The 17,179-nt window shown below is 49.6% G+C and overlaps 1 long non-coding RNA gene across 1 annotated transcript; it reads left to right on the top strand.

The window, feature by feature from the left end:
• The first annotated feature begins 1,261 nt into the window (after nt 1–1,261).
• LOC148109630 (uncharacterized) lies at nt 1,262–12,072 on the top strand. Its single transcript, XR_015725162.1, has 3 exons — nt 1,262–4,447; nt 5,641–5,882; nt 10,785–12,072. It is a non-coding gene; the product is annotated as an uncharacterized LOC148109630 (long non-coding RNA).
• The last annotated feature ends 5,107 nt before the right edge of the window (nt 12,073–17,179 follow it).

Below are 17,179 nucleotides of genomic sequence, written 5' to 3'. Positions count from 1 at the left end.
GCATTCCAGAGATCTCGGACCACCAGCCGAGCTTTAAATAAGTGCAGATGTGACAGGCGGGAGACCCGGAGAGGCCGCCTCTCCGCCCCGCACCGCCCTCCCCGCGCAGGCCAGTGCACACCGCCGCGGGCCTCCGCTGAGCGCGCAGGGTGCCTGCGGCGGCCGCGGGAAGTAGGTTCGGGAGGAACGGGGTGTGCACCTAGGAACCGCGGAGGCTAGGGAGGCCCCCGAGTTTGAAGGCAGTGCGGGAATGGTGTGAGCCCCGTGGTCCATAACTTCCGTGGCCCCACTGCTTCTTTTCTCAAGGGGCTGGGGAGGAACCTACCCTCGCCGCCAGCCCCGGCCTCCAAGGGCGGGCCCGACTGCCGGGCCTGGCTCGGGAAATACTGAACTTGGCTGGCCAGGACGGCTGGAGAGGTTCCGCTCTTCCACCGCAGGCCCCGACCCGCAGGCGACACGGAGAATCTGGATCTTCTCCCCTGCTTCCCCACCCCATGCGGAAAGGCACCTTTCCCGTCCCAACCCCAGCCTGGAGGCTCTGTGCCCGGACGAAAGAGCCAAGTCAGAGACGTCCGGGCCTCCGGGCCGCGGAGAATGCGGTCCTGAGATCAGTGCGGGCCAAGACGGCGGGAGCGGTAGAGGTCAAGCCCGGGTCACTCCCAAGTCCGGGTGGAGGTTGAGCGGCTCTGTCCAGGGGCAAGAAGCGGCCGGGGCAGTTCCACCTCTGCAAACCGCCTGTGTAACCCGCGACCCGCAGGCTCCCTTGTAGCCCCGACTGCACGCTCCGAGTTTAAGGGCTTGGGGAGAACCGGGAAAGGCAAGGGGGAACCAAGCGCATTCTTCGGTGTTTGGTCAGCCCCTAGCCCGATTCCGAATTTATTTACAACCAGCCCCCAAACTCTCCAATCTCGTGGTGGTTCCATGAACCCTGTCCGGTCCCGGGCCGCGCGGCCACCTGCCTGCAGTCTCGTCCTCCCACCCGGGCCCTTCGGGTCCTAGCGAACCCTTTCGGCCTCTCTCGCCCGTCTCCGCGGGTGCCGCTCCCGGGGCCCGGGAGGGTGGCGGGAGCGCAGCTGCAGACCGCTTGGCTGCCGCCCGACGAAGCGCCAGGGCCAGGTCCCCACACCTCCCCCGGCTCCAACTGCGCCAGCCCCGCGCCCCTTCGCTGCGGGAGCGGGTCCCCCCGGAAACCTGCAGGCCGGGAGGGGCGGGCCGCTGCGCCCCGTGCAGGGCCTTCTCCACGCAGCGGCCCCTGCCGCCAGCCCCGCCACCCCGGGCTTTCCCATTCGCCACCCACACACGCGAGTCCCGCCGACGGTCCGCCCCGAGCCTCGGCGCCTCTGGACACCCCCTCTGCCGCGGGGCACGCTCGGCAGGACCCCGCGCAAAGGACGCCCGCCGGAGCCCTGGGGCCGCGAGCGTCACTCGCGCCCTCCGCTGTGGGCCGCACCCCGCGCGTCCCTCCCTCCTTCCTTCCCTCCCTGCCTCCGGGCCCGGCGCGGCGATGAGGGCTCCAGGCGAGAACCCCAGGCACCGGCGCGCACGAACCGGCCGAGCTCCGGCAGCGCAGAGAGCCACGTGCGCGGAGCCTCGCCGCCCCAGCCGGGTCCCACCCGGGTCCCAGCCGCCCCCGGCGTCCGCCGCACCCCGCGCCGCCGCCCGCCCGCCGCAGCCGCCGCAGCCGCTCGCCGGCACCTGCACCCTGCTGTCCAGCTTCTCCGTCCGCAAGTAGAAATGCTACGACCTTCAATGTGTTTTCGGAGACACGCCCGAAAAAGACGAGGGGGCTACGACGATCCGAGCGCCGAAGCGCAGAAACGCGAACTGGCCCAGAGCGCCCGGGCTTGGCTCAGAGACGCGTGTACCCAGTCCGAGAGGCGACAGCCATGGGTCTGCGGAAAGCGGAGCTCTTCAAAAACAGGGTGATAAACCGCTTCTAATTATATCGAAAAACTATCCAGATCCTCAATTATTTTCTGTGGACCTGTCCTCACTGAAATGCCGATCGTAAGCAAAAACAAAAACTTGAATTTATTGACGTAAGTCCTGTTCAAAGAGGCCAACAGGAGTACGAGGCGCACAGGGATGACACTGCTTGGCGATGCGACCACTATACCATACTTTGCGGGGAAATCCTAATGAATTAATCTCTTTTTTAAGTGTGAAATGTTAACTAAGCAATTTCCCCTACAGCTAGCAATCCCAGATAATATGGTTACTTCCCTAATGTAAAATTTCTTGGCGATGTATCATCTAAAACAGTATTCGCAAGGTTTCTGATTGTGTCACATAAACAGCAGAACGGAACCAGGCTAAGGAACTATTAAGTCCCTTTATGTAAATACCTGATGCCATCATTCAAAAACAGTTGTTGGTTTGCATAGCGAATCTAAATCACGGGGCCAAGCTCAGCTGCCCTTCCATGAATAATATCTCAACTTCCCTCCGATCCCAAAGAAGACAAACTGCAATGTCAGTACTTTGTTCTTTAGAGAGAATAAATTGTCCTTTTCAGCCGCCGGAGGTGCTCAGGAGTGAGATGTGCTAGGCATTCATATGAGGATATTTTGGAAGATGGTGCAGGTGTGGGCTGACTTAAATTACTGGCTTTTGTGGTTTTTTTAAAGGTCAAATCAGGATCTGGTTTTAGGGAAGGCAGAGAATAAGATTTCCTGACATGAGTTAAAATGCCCCTGTGCCGGGTCTCAGATGGAGGAGATAACACAAACCTGATAAGACGTTTAGCGGCTGCAGCCTGAAAAATGACGAGCCCATCAGCATCCGTGTCATCAATCAAAACTTATTCAATATTTGCATTCAATTAGCCAAATGGCTCCACCATTTTGAGAATTTTCACAAGTAAGCAATTAGCAGAATGATCAGTAAAATCTTCCACGCTCACTCAGTTAATGGTAAATTATTGAGCAGTACTTTAACTTGTAGGAATATTTCATAGTTTGGGAATTTGCGGTGCGGTTAAAAATGAAGTACAAGAATCGCACCGTTAAGTTTTCTGAACTGGGAGAAAATACTACCAGAATCACTTAGGTTTCTTTTTATTTTTTTAAATCATTTTGGAACAAAGACTCAATCTTAGGAAACAAATCGGAACATCCCTAACATCTGAATATAAAGTGAGTTGAGGATACAGTTTCTTAAGTGATTTTTTTATATAAAAGAGCTTAGTGACCTTTAAAAAATCTCTTGCTTAATTAAACACATAACATAAGGAATATTAAGATATGTATTTTCGTCTTATGTAACTAGAATACCTTACATACCAACCTAAGAAACTAACAGCTATGTTGGCTACCTTCCCTAAGTATCAGTAACTTAAATTCCCTGAATATAGCTGACCTCAGTAAGCTGAATCATAGGACATGAAAGCTATTTCATAAGAACTCTTTATATATAATTATGCAAATCATAGTAGTTTTTAAGTCACTAATAACTAGACATATAAATTTTCTGGGTTGAAGGAGAGACTGTAAATCTATCATATAATTTTCTAGCCATCCTTTAATATGAGATAAATTATAGCATATAAACATCCTCGGGATCTGTTTTATTATAAGAAAATCATTTTCTTTGCTGTCAGAGATGCCCATGAGGGCGTATTTTTATTATATATTTGAAAGCTGTTAAATTTGATGATTAAACACATAATTTCAAGCCATTTCTCAGAAAAGTTCTCAGACTACTCAGAGTATTTTACTTCTGAGTAATGCATTAAAAATACAAAATGCGTGACATTTATATTGAATTTTTGTAACAGAGAATGTACCTAAAACAGGAAATACGTGCAAATAAAAACTAAAGACCTAGGTCCAGATGTAAAAGGACATTCAAAATTCTGCTTCACAGAAAAACGATCTATTTTACCAACAATTCTTGCAAAATTTCTCTCTCCAGGTCTGCCCTTTACAAAATGACAAAAACTGTTCAAGGATCTGCTCACCAGCCTCACACAATTGCAGCTGTGTGTGTGTGTGTGTGTGTGTGTGTGTGTGTGTTTCAATCTCCATTCACCTTTGCAGGGCACAGAAATAAAGGAAAGATGAAAACCTTGAGCTACTCTGACACACATAAGGACTTATAGTTTATTAATCAGAGAATTTAGCTTATCCCCTCTGCTATTCATCTGAAATTAATTAAGTGCGTAGAATTACAAGGTGGGTGTATCCGAGACAGCAGGCCCTGCTCGGACTAATCAAAAGGGCACATGTTGAATGAGTACAATTTAGTTAAGGTTAATCCAGTGAAGATGATACCTCCCTGGTCTTAATTACTCTAGGTGATAGATTGTGGAATGGGAGAGTAGGAAGGAAGGGAAATTCGGCCCTACTGACTACCAGGATCTTCTAATTTAATTTAGCTCCCTGTTTTCACAGAGGCAAACCATTTCCATTCAGAGAGCAGGACCACACTCTCTGGGTTCTTGTTTAAGGTGGGTCAAAGAAAAAAAAAATAATTGCATGTGTATTTTTAAGATAAATAAATGGAAAACAAATATGAAGATTTCAAAGCTGTTGGTGATAATGTGCCTTTTATTACAGACATGTCAGTTCAGAACTTTATCACAGCTCAGTGGATTCTTTGTGATTTCTGCTGGGGGCTGGTTCCTTTTTCGAACTTTCTTCTGAGTGCTGACACTGGGCAATTTGCTGAAATAAACAGAGATCGTTTCTATACCTGCAAGACTGCATTAATGAAATGACTGTATATGTATTATTTAAAAGCAATAGTTTAAAATATTAACAAATACACCACTAACCACCACGCATAAATGGCACAAACACAGTGGGGAGCATTAGAAGCCGATGCAAGAATACCTACTGTACGATTCCATTTATATAAAGCTCAAAAACAGACAACGCAAATGTACATGTCGCAGATCAGAATAGTCATCACCTTCGGGGGAGCACAAAACAAGAGGGGCTCCTGGGGGTGTTGCCCATGTTCTGTTTCTTAAGCTGGGGGCTGGTGACACAGGTGGGTCCACTGTATGAAAATCCAGTCGGCTTATGAATTTGTGAACTGACAATTTGTGCACTGCTCTGTATCTATGCCTTGTTTCAATAAAACGTTTACTTTACAAAATTAAAATGAATAAAAGAAAAATACTAAGAAGGGAGTTGGATTATAGAATGATACAGTCTTAAAAGAGGTGCGAGGGCTGAGTTCTTAATGTGTTCACTTTGCCATCTTTCAATCGGCTCACGCACAAACGTTTTAAGATTACGCCTCTGTATCCAGACTTCACTAAATATTTGGATCTTTCTTGTTTCTTTTGCTTACGTGAAAGTCCCGGTCTGATTAAAGTGTTTCAGAATCTTATTCTGTGTTGGTACTTAAAGCGCAGCCCTCCCGCATTTAAAAAAAAAAAAAAAAAAGCTCATCTTCTCCTTGCGCACGCATTAAAAAATCATCAGTTGATTTCCTCGTTTTCAGTGTTGTGATATATTTTCGGCTCAAGAGGGGGTATCTGTTTCTGATTTATTAGCATTTGATCCCCTAGTTTCCTGCCATTGATCAAGCCTAATACTTAGCTCAGCTGATGAGTTTTATATGAAAACTGATATTTCAGGAAGACGGAAGGTTGGGCCCATTTTTAATATTTTTTCCCTTCATCTCTTTCAGAGTTTGATGTACACGGGAGACACCTAGAAAAGCCTGGAACTGTATTTCTTTTTCACTACGTCTCCCTGGTATAAACCGTTTGGAAGCAAAAGATGGATTTATCAATAGAAGAGACGTTTGTCCGGTGTCATCCACATCCTGCCGCTGTAGCTACAGTTACGCCCTCTCGCCAACACAGGCCTTCACCGCACTGCTAACCCGCTGTCTGCCATTCAGTCTCCAGTGAAGTCACGCTGAATAAGGTCAGCTCGTTGGCAACATCTGCATTTGATCAGTTTGCACAAAACGGGGGCCTTCCTAACGCCGGACTTCCCCGAAGTCCCCTCTGACAATAGCCGATTCACCACCACTGCCTGAGTCTCCCTCAGGAAACCTTTTTCCCCCTCTGAACTAGGCAGTGCCCAGACTCGATCCTGCTCTAATGAGCCAAGGGACATTTGTGGTCCCACACGTTCCGAGCTGGCAGCACCCTGTGGGAGAATGTCCCTCCTTCAACTGGGAAGCTGTTGTTCTAGTTATTGCTAAAGTTAGGGCGATTGGTGGTCCTTTATGCATGTCAGTACCGGGAAGGAGTAGCAAGTGGAATCCGGTCAGAAAGTCATGGGCCTGTTGCTGTTGCTTGAACCGTTGTAGACCCTGGTAGGGCCAGTTCTGTGTTCCCAGGTACACATCAGTGACATCAGTGGAGGATTAGCATTAGCTGCTGTGTGTGTGTGTGTGTCTGTGTGTGTGTGTGTCTGTGTTTCCTTTTCTCTTCTTTTCTTTTTTGCCCCTTTCTTCCCCCCACCCCCCAGCCATATTTTCGGCGTTGTATTGTCAATCTGTTATTCCAGTAGAAAATGTAAAGGACAGCTCTCAAGCCCCCTTTTCTTTAAAGCAAAAAATAACTTTTATGACAGTGTGATAGTCCCAGGTGGTATTTTGATAGGCAGAATATACGTTTTCTTCATGACAACCTAACAGAAAAAACAGAAGAAAATTGATGAAAAAAACACAGAATGTATGTTTTATTCATGACAACCTAACAGAAAAGTTGATGAAAAATCATGTAAACTTTTACGTGAAACATCAACCTGAAGATAGCATGAGAGAAGTTTTAGAAAATTCGGGGCACCATTAAATTCATTCTACCTGTAAAGCCTTTAGAAAATGCCCCCATCAAGCATTTACAAAATTTGTTTGCCACATTTTTAAAATCTACAAGTCTGATTGTCCTTCCTCTACAGAGGGTGGGGCAATTCGGCTGAAAAAAACTTGTCTGTGAGTTACGTTTTCACTGAAGGGCTTCAGAGCCTAACGGTATCAAGCAGGAGGCAAGAGGCTCTCGAACAGTCCCGCTCTGCCGGAGATGTCCAAGCAGTTGAGGGGAGGAGACCAAAACACATGAAAGTGTAAATATCAGCAAGAAATGTCAGGTAGGCAGCAAGTGAATCGCCACCTTTTCCTCTTGTTAAGGACATCAGAACTGGTTCCTGGTTCAAGCCTGAAGCCTCCACTCGTGGTCCCATCTAAGGCCTCAGTGCCGCTGCCCCCCATCACCCCGTGATCAGGGGTGCTGGGGGTCAGACAGACCTGAGTTACAATACCAGCGCTTCTGGAAGCAGAGCAAGTTCCCGAACTACTCTGGGCCTTGGGTGTCCCACCTGTAAATACTAGCACTACCTCCTGCCTCCGGCCGGTGTATCACACGTGTATCACGGTGCAGTGTCTGCACCGACCCGGCCTAAAGCAACGCTGAGCGCATGCGCCCTGCTCAGCGCGGGCCACTACGGTTGGGATTCGTGCTCCTGCCCTTCCCCAGCCCTCCCCACATCAGCCGGTCATGTGGGATTTAGTATCTAATGATTTCGTTCAGATACGAAGGAAATTGTTTTTGAAATACTTCAGAAAGCTGCTTTTTCATGCACACTGCTTCCAAGTCCACGGGCTCTCCCAGCACAACCCGGTTCAACAGGAATGGAAATTTAGGGTGATTCACATCACTCTTTCCCCCTAAGTGCAAAGTTACATACTGTACAAATAAAGGAACAGCTTTTTCCACCACAAAAGGATTATTTTAAAGGTCTCGCAATGGGTGTAGAAACCCTTGGCACCCGCGCCAGCGTGTGGTCCCAAATGTTAATATTCTGGAAAACCTGACCTTTCCACAGAGATTTCACTGGCTTGATGCATGTGACTCAAATGCTTTTCCTCACGTTGGGCGAGACCCACATGTCGGGCAGTTTTCTCACTCATCTCTGCTGCTGAACCCCTGATGGCCGGAGGGCCCCATGGCCTTCTTACCCGGAGATCTCCCCCTGGGGCTCTTCCATCCGCGTGTCTTCGGGTCTGCCTCTGCCTCTTGAAGACGCTGTGTGTTTCCAGCACCGCCTCTGGCCACTTGGCCCTCAGCAGCTCTCCTCTCCATGCAGTCTTAGCTACTCCTCTTTTCTTCCCTCTTGGCCATCCAGGCCTTTCTGCCGCATTCGTCTCAGCTCCCTGCTGTCTTTGGAATAAACCCTTGGCTGTCACCTTGACTGTTGTAAGCATTAGCCCTCCTGAGAGCTATTCTTTCAAAATGAGCCTTTCCCAAGTTTCTCCCTTTGTTTTGCTCCCAAAGCAAGCTCACTATACCCTTGACCTTTGCTCTGTCTCCCTCCTGTGGCTGTCCTTGTGCTGATACTTGTCTGTCCTTGAGTGAAGGGGTGGGGCTGCAGGGGGGGTAAAGAGGAAGAGGCTGGAGCCTTGACTCTTAGCCAACTTTGCTTGGTCATGTCTTTCCTCTTCTGTTGATCCATTAAGATGGTGCTGGAGCCAGCCATCACGTTCTCCTTCAGAACCACTTCTGGGAATTCTGCTTAACCCTACCTGCCTGCCCCACCAGCACCATCCAGAAACACAGTACGTTCCCAACGAATGTATTGACTCTGTCTCTTCCTCCCACCCAGTGTCTGGAAACCCCTTCATTTTTGTGTCATGTCCTCAGGGATGCTTCTTAACAAGAGCTGGGCCTAATTCAGTTCTTTATAGAACTGGGCAGGTTGCTGTCATTGAATTAAAAGTCCCATTCAATTCCGTTCAATCCAATTAATTTAAAACGTAAGGATGATTGGGGTTTGCTCTGAGTGATGCAAGAGAAAGAAGAGAGGATGCCACCTCCCTACCCCCGTGATGGAAAGTGAACTCATGTGAGAGGAATGGAGAGCAAGGCAGGATCTGTGTGATGGGGAGAGGGGCTGGGTGACTGCCCTGGACCCCTGGGAGAAGTCAGGGCTTGTCTGTGTCTGAGGGGCTTTGGGGGATGAGAAGAAGTGTTCACTTCTTTCAATCACTTAAATTATTCATACTTAGCTTAGTATCCAATTTACTAATTTTAAAGCAATTAACGTTTTGAAAATACTCACACGCTACCAAGTAGCTAATAAGTCAAGAATATCAACTTAACTAATTAGATTCCCCCTAACGAGTAAACATTTTTGCACACTTAAGCAATTAAAGTCTTTACAGTTCTAATATATCAGATTCCCCTAATTGCTTAGGCACCTGAAAAAATAAATTGGCAATAATTTCATGATAATAAAGTCATCAGCTCGCTTACACTAAAATCTGTTACACAAAAGCTAACACCCTACACTTACCTGTGATTCTGCTTCTTGTTTTCATTCCCATTTTCACTCAACCCCCCTAATGAGTCAGAGTCACTTTCTAAGCCAGGTTAAGGCTGCAAATACAGGTGGCTGGTGTCAAGTCAAGACAGGGAGCAGTGACTTGGGTGTGCTTTCCAAGGTCAGCGTCTGGCCAGCCAGGCACTTTGCTATTCAGAGACTTGATTCATGACATCAGAACTGTACAGATTATAGGTTCTGACCGAACAGATGCATTTTTATTATTTTGATCTTAATCTTTGCCCCCCAGTGATGCTGGTTCTGAGTATCTTCCCTTATATGTAGTACAGTCTTACAGAAGTCACCTTTGCAGCTGCCTAGTATGAGCATTTCTCTTCATTTTACCGCAGGTATAAGCCGCTTTTGCAGTTGCTGGCTCTCAGTGAGTCCTGGTCTGGTTCCATTTTAACTCGGATGTTTACTAAATTTGCGTTTCCAAAACTATAGCGCCGGAGTATGGATGTTCCATGTTCCAGTAACTATGAGAGCTGGGGCGAGTCACTTTCCCTGAGCTCCGGGTTCCTATCCTGGACTCCACGTCTGCTGAAGTCCAGTCAGCCCTAAGCACCTGCGATGCTTGGATTCTAAGTGGCCAAATGCATGTGACATACAGCCGGTGCTGTGGACCTTCATGGGAGGGTGTGACCTGGGCAGTGGAGTTGATGGGCTAAGTGGGAACTTGAAGGATGGCAGGATTAGACTGGATGAGAAAAGAGAAAGGGCAGCTAGAGAGGGGGAAAGACATGAGCGAAGGCCTGGCGGCAGGAATGAGGTGGTCCCAATAGAAGTGGGATGCAAACTAAAAATCTTGAAGAGAAACCACCATAGTGGCACAGCCACCAGGAGGGATATGCTTATGTATTAGTGGTGAACTTCCGGCAGCTCTGGTATCTGTTACCTGAATGTTTTTGCTACTTGACAATCGTTTATGGGATGTCCTTTGAGGATATAAGTTCAAATCCAGACACCTTAGCAAAAGTGCATGTGATGGATCTGCTCTCTGCGTGGGGGCTGGGAGGGAAGGGTGCCGCCTACAAGACCCTGACTTTGTCAGTTCAGTGGCTCCGCCCCCTCTCCCTCTCTCTCCCAGCCCCAGCCCTCCTCTTCTACTTTTCTATCTTTGTGAAACCGACCCCTGCAAAACTCAATGGCCTAAGACAACAAGTTATTATGTCTCGTGCCTCTGGCTAAGCTGGGGTCCGCCAGACAATTCTGCTCCATGTAATACTAGCTGGGGTCACTCACAGGGCTGCCTTTGGCTGCTAGATGGGCTGTGCTGGCGGGTCGCGGAAGGCTCCGTGCATATCTCCGGGGTCTTGGGGCCTCTCCCTGTGGCCGTCCCTCCCGTCGGGCCTTCTCCCGGCGTAGTGGTCTCAGGATGGCCCGACTGCTCACAGGGCTGCTGGCTTCCAAGAAGGAGAAGCAGAAGGTGCTTTTAAGAAAACCTCCACTGGGGACTTCCACCGTGTCCTCCTCACAACATCCTGTTGTTCTGCACAGGTCCAAGGCCAGCCCGGCCGAGCTAGACCTCTGGATGGGAGCGGAGCTGGGGCAGAAGAGGGCTGGGTGACCGTCTCTGAGGACGGTCTGCTCCATCTCCCCCCGCCGCATGGGGTGCGCGCAGCTGCCGGAGGACTAAAAACAGCCACGCTGGGCAAACAGACCTCAGGGCCAAGGCCAGTCCCCAGTACCAGGTGTTAGAATTTTCCATCTGTGAACAACTGCCGTGAATGCTGGCGGCTCTGCTCATTGTGACTCTTCATCGCACACCTTTGGTTACTGCTGTGTTTCTCAAGTGTAAGTCTTTTTTCCCCCTAATTAGACCAAAAGCTCCCAGGGGCAGGGACCACCTGTTCTTGTCTCATCAGCCTAACCCCGTACCTTGAGTCAGGCTAGTAACTTCTGAAGGAAGTCGAATTTGTATAAAATTCCATGCATTCATATTCCTTGAACACTAATGAGTGGTCTGGAGTGAGAACAGTGAACAGAGGCACCATATTCTGGTGCTTTCCTCATTCCTGAATAACGGTACCGACGGTGACAGTCCCATCCACCATGTACTGAGAACTTATTCTCCTTGCACCTGCTGGTTTTACACACACTGTGCCCCTGACCCTCCCGGCCATTCTGTGAAGAGAGGTTATTCTTGTCCCCTTTTACACGAGAGGAAACCGAGGCTTTAGGGAGATGATGTATTTTCCCCAGGCCAGAGTCTATCCATGACGGAGCCGGGATCCAAGCAGGAGACGATGTAGCCCACGGGTGGGGCCAGCACCTCCATTCTGTTACCAGCCAGGCATGTAGAATGCCAATGCTCAATGCACAGTTTTCAGTTACCCCCCAAACATCACGGCCTGGCCAAAACCCAGATCCTGACCAAGCACGTGTGACCACACACGCACATGTGTGTGTGTGTGTGTGCGTGTGCCCGCATGCACCTGCGTAGGAGAAGGCAGTCGACACTGGGAAACCTAGCACGTCCAGTGTCGTAAAGCAGTGGTTCTCAAGGTGGTCCACGAGTCCAACAACACTAAGGCCTCGACTGCCTTTCTTATGGTCACGCTATCCCGTGTGCACACCGGTGTTTTCCACGAGCAATATGCCATGTTCCGGTACGACAGGCTGGCTGCAGACGCGTAGAAAGAAGCAAAATGACTTCTAATAAATCGGACATTAAAAAGCTTTCCAAAAATGGCAAACAAGGCCAGTCTTCTCACTAGGCTTTTTCTTGTTGTTGTTTCTGAATATGTAGTTACTTTTCATGAAAGTATTATTTATGTGACGGTGTAATGGGTTTATTACTATTTTTAAATGAAGTAATAAATGAGTATTTTAGAATGTGCAGTCTTAATTGCTAATATGGAAATTCTTGATAGATATGATTCATATAAAGAGAAGCTGAGTGGAGTCCTCAATGATTTCGAAGAGTGCAGAAGGGAGTCCCGGGCACTGTTGGTGTGGGCTGCAGTGGGAGGGGGGTTAGAAGCCTCTGGCTCAGTAGGAGAAGCTAAAGCTACCAGTCCTTTTCTTGAGTTGTGGTAAGCATTGTCAAAGACCCAATGGTGGTGAAATGAGATGCTCTCGGGGCTGAGAGAGCCCCTGGGAACCGTGAAGAACGCCCTGAAAGTGAGAGCCATGCGGGATTTTCTCTCTCTACTCCTCTGCCATCCAGAAGGCCTAGCAGAAGCTCAAAGACTCAGGCATGATTTCTGCACTGCAAACTATGGCAGCAGTCATTTGCTACAAAGACCAGAATTCTCCTTTGTACCAGAGAGCCGATGCTTTAGAAGGCACTGCCCAGGTGGCCAGAGTGCATGGCTCTGATATCCAAGGCCGTTGGGTCAGGGCTGATCTCTACATACCCAGTATCTATACACAAACTCGGTTCAGGGGGGAAAAAAAACAGGCAAAGCAACTCGCTCATCGGCCTGGGTCTGCAGAAGGGGCTGACACTGTCTCCTGCCTCCCCCTACCTGGCCCAGATCTCCGACTGAGGCCTGAGAGCACAGAGGCTTGTGAGCCAGCTGCTGTGAAGAAGGAAATCCACTGCTCCGTCACTGCTGGACTCCCTGTCTTCATTTCCAGCATCCTGCATTGGGGGTAGACAGTCCTACGGGACAACTTGACCACACCCACGTCACACTTCGAGTTCTTCCTAAAACTTGGTGACGGTTGTGAAGATGCCAAGGAAGCCGTGAACCAAACATCTACCCAACAGGCCCAGTCTACAAGCCCAGCCTCACGCTCCGACCTTGAATCAGACCGGAGGATCACATGACCTGAAGCCAGCCCCAGGCTCACCAGTGAGGTCTGCTGCGGGGCTGGCGAGCGGTGAAGCAGCTCATTGCCCTACACCAGGATTCCGGGCCCGGGAAAAGCTGCGGTAAGCTGAGTCACGGGGAGAGGGTTAGAGTCTGAGCTCGGGAGGGCAAATCATCGCTTCCTGTAGGAAGCGGGCACCTGGTTCTCTTCCTGGCCCCACCACACACTCCTCCTTCTTGACCTCTCTCCTGTCCTATTCTTTGCTTGTGTCCCACTCCTGCTTTCCCAAACCAGTTCTTCGTCATACACCCTCCCTTCCTCTTCTAAGCTCTGGGCCTGGAATCCACGTGGCTCTGCCCTGCCGAAGACCCCAAAGAGCAGGAGGTGAGGCTGAGCCCATGTCCACATACAGAAGACAGCAGGGGGGCATGCAGAGAAGGAGGGAGGCAGAACCAGAGTTCGCAAAGTGTCCTCAGTTTCAGAAAATAAGCATGTGAATCTCATCTTGTATAGATTTTCTTTAATTTGATTAAGGTAATGATACTATCTTTATGCAACTCCAATCATAGAAATGAATGTATCTGAAAATTTAGTGTCATACCAGCCACATATTGAGTTGTTGACAATGCTTGTCTAAAAGGCTCTTACAACTACAAAGTAATGTATCTCTAATGGTGGAACTCCAGGCACAGAGACAGACCAGTGTGAGTGATACTCAGGATAGAAGAACTATTCCAGCCGCTCTCCAGTTACACCGAATGGGCAACCATCGAGTCCAGTTATGTAATAGGCAGCCTGTGTCAATTCTCATTTGAACGCATTTGCTTGTAAACTAAAATGACTTCTGGTGAGTTACCCTCTCTAACAGAGAGCTATAGGGCCTTAAAGCTTACACTGGTAATCCATTTTTAAAAAATTGCACATTGCTGGGGCACCTGGGTAACTCAGTTAAGCATCCGACTCTTGGTTTCAGCTCAGGTCATGATCTCAGGGTTCTGAAATCCAGCCCCAAGTCGGGCTCCGTGCTCAGTGTGGAGTCTGCCTAAAGATTCTCTCCCCCTGCCCCTCCCCCTGCTCATGCTTACTCTCTCTCTCTCAAACTCAAATAAATAAATCTTTTTAAAAAATTGTGCACTGCTTCGGCAAAAGGTAACCTCTGAATCCCCCTCCCCCCGGGTGCATCTATGAGAATGAGTTGTCTAGATGACTTGGTTCCATGAATAGCATGTATTCATTCATTCAGTCATTCATTCATTCATCATTCATTTATGTAACAAATATTTAATAAGGAAGGGAAAGAAGGAAGGCAGGGAGGAAAGGGGAAACAGTGCTTTCCAGGGGACTGGTAGGGGTGTTACCAGCTTCACAGCTTCCTAGCCAGCAGGACTAGACTCTTTGAAAGAGAACTCTGCCTCAGGGCAAAGAATAAATCCCCAGAGAGGAGACGAGGAGAAGGGGAACAAGAGTCTGCACACGCTACAGTGTCGGCTTATTACACAGAATGGTATCCCCACCACACGTCCCTTCCCTGGCTTCACCTTCTAGAATCAGGCAGCAAAGAGCCCTCAGAAGCTCTTTGCATGAGCACGACTCATTTCTCTCTCGAGCAGGTCAAGTGGGAGGTGTCTGCTCTGAGGTCTGCTTGGAAGGGACTCAGAAGGGCCCTCCCAGGCTCTCCCATCAGCCTCTCTCCGATGCTGGCTTACTCTTCTGGTGTAAGTGCCGGGCCCTAAAATACAAACCGCACTGCCATAAGTAACAGATTAAGCCTTGAGCAGCCATTAACCCCCAGTAGGGCAGGGCTGAGAAAGCGGCCACTGGTAACGGAAAGTGTGCCAGGTATTTGGGACAAGGAGACTTGGATTCAAATCCTACCACTTCTGAGCGCATGATCCCTTCACCTGCTCGAGTGACAGTTATTGCCTTCATCCCTGGTGAGACAGAATCATGTCACAGGCTGATGTGAGAGTTAAAAGAGACTATTTGCGGAATATGTTTTCTGGATACAGAACACAATGACGTCTGTCATTATTACTCCATTTTATCAGATGTTTTGGGAGTGACGGCTAGCTGGCAGGCCTCCGAGGAGGGCTGGGGAGGGGTGGGGGAGAGCTCCCCAGAGTATGGACTGAGGCAGACTGGCCTGGGAGGGGTGTCAGGCACCTGCAAGGGACGAGAAAGGAAATAAGGCAGGGGTTTTGAGGGGAGAAGGGGATGCGGACGGAAAGCAGGAAAGATGCCCAAATCAAGCAGCCGGTTTGATGATTTGTTCAAGAGTCGGGCTCAGCCTCCCTTGCTGAAACACAGACCGTGGGAGATCCTTGAGAAGCGATCCGTGAGGCCTGGGCCTGTCTCCAGGGTCAGAGACAGCTTAGGAAGGGGAGAGGGGAGTCATGGGTCTCTGGATTTTGGAGAAAAACTTGGGGTCCCTCACTGCCATTCCCCAGGCCATGGTGAGAGTCTGTCCCATGCCAGAACAGCCCAGGCCCTGCTTTGGGGCCAGAGGGCTGTGGACAATCAGGGCTCAGCCTAAGACATTTGGGGCAGGTGCACTGCCCACCTACTGGGAACCTACAGACCAGAGTGAGGTGGGCCACAGGACCCTCACTTAGCTCACAACCGATTACGAAACCACTTCCGGTAGAGACCAGTCTTCTGATTTGACAAACTTATTTGGACTTCTGGGGCATTCAAGTTTTAACCCAGGGAAACACATCGGGTTCTAGGGGGAGGAGAGAGGACTCATGAAAATCACTTTAAATTAACTTTAGACTGCTGCTTGTAGCAGGAGAGCTCTGTAGGCCCCAACTACGCTAATGCAGCCTTGAGGTTTGAAGGGCAAATCCCCCCAAACACCAGCCCGGCCGCAGGAACCACTCTGAGAGCCGGCTCCTGGGCTGTGAGGCTCTTACCACATTGTAAACTATACATTTGCAAATCTCACAGCTAATCCGCGGTACAGCCTGCGTGCAATCTAATATGAGTGTGAGAGCCCCGGAGGCAGCCTCGTGGCACAGGCAGACCCTGTCTTAAGCCTCACGCTAAACAGTATGACTGGTTAGCCAGACGGCAAAATATGTAACTTGAAGTCCCCTTGCCATGAGAACCCCGTCTCTGGAATTTCCTGGCTTCGGGAGGGGTGGCGTTCAATTTCTAACCTTTGCTTTCTGTTGCATTTTATTCCTGGGGTCATTTGTGTATTTGGTAGGGAGGTGAGGGGGCAGGGAGAAGAGAGGAAGAGAACTCCAAGAGAAGAACGAGGAGCCTGAGGCTGCCAGGAGCGCACCGCGGAGCCCCATCTGGGCCCGGCACGGCAGGCGCAGGGACCAAGCCATGCGGACGGAGGCCAGCGAAGCGCACCGTCGACCCCCTTCCCACACACGCATTGCCACAGGTTTTCCCACAGCCCCGTAATTGTGGCCAAGTGAAAACAGCTGTCATATCAAGCAAGCGCACTGGACTTGGGGTCACAAAAGCTCATTCCCAGCCCTGCTTTTACCACTTGCTCACTCAGGGACCTTCGGCAAATCTCTCTACCTCTGAGTTTCAGCTTCCTCCTTTGTTACTGGGGTGACGGTGCCTCCTAGAGAATTGTAAGGATTGGATGAAGTAAATGGGGGGGAGGCCGAGGGCACCCCGAAGGCTGTCTAGGGGGCTCTTTGGAATACCTGGGTTCAGAAATGTCTCTTCTGCAGCTTAGCCCAGGAACAAACAAAATACTCCATGAGCAGCTGCTGTGTGCTGGGCCCCTCACCTGGCCATCGGGGCGAGGTGAGGGAGAAAGGCCACCATGAACACTCAAGCAGGTGCTGAGGACCAGCCCTCAAAAGATGACTAACACAATGGGGCATCTTATACTAAGAACCAGTAAACGTTGAAAAGAGCTCGGAGGAGAGAAGAATGAGCATCAAATAATGGACCGCAGAGTCTTTCGGGGCGGGGGGGGGGTGAGAATGCTTCATCCTGTTCCTTTGGCATCCTAGGAATAATTCTGGCCCCAAGAAAGACTGGCCAAACGTGCCCAAGTTCAAACAGTCACAGGATCCTTAATCGAACTCTGCCGAAGCAATTCGAGTACACATTTCTGGATTAAATTGGCTTCGGGGAAAGCTGGTGTCTTCTGCCTGACGATT

Source organism: Ursus americanus, chromosome 7, assembly GCF_024610735.1.
Source record: "Ursus americanus isolate L20-20 chromosome 7, mUrsAme1.1.p, whole genome shotgun sequence".
Lineage (NCBI taxonomy): Eukaryota > Metazoa > Chordata > Mammalia > Carnivora > Ursidae > Ursus > Ursus americanus.
Note: the sequence above shows the minus strand (reverse complement) of the source record. Positions and strands in the feature narration are given on the sequence as shown.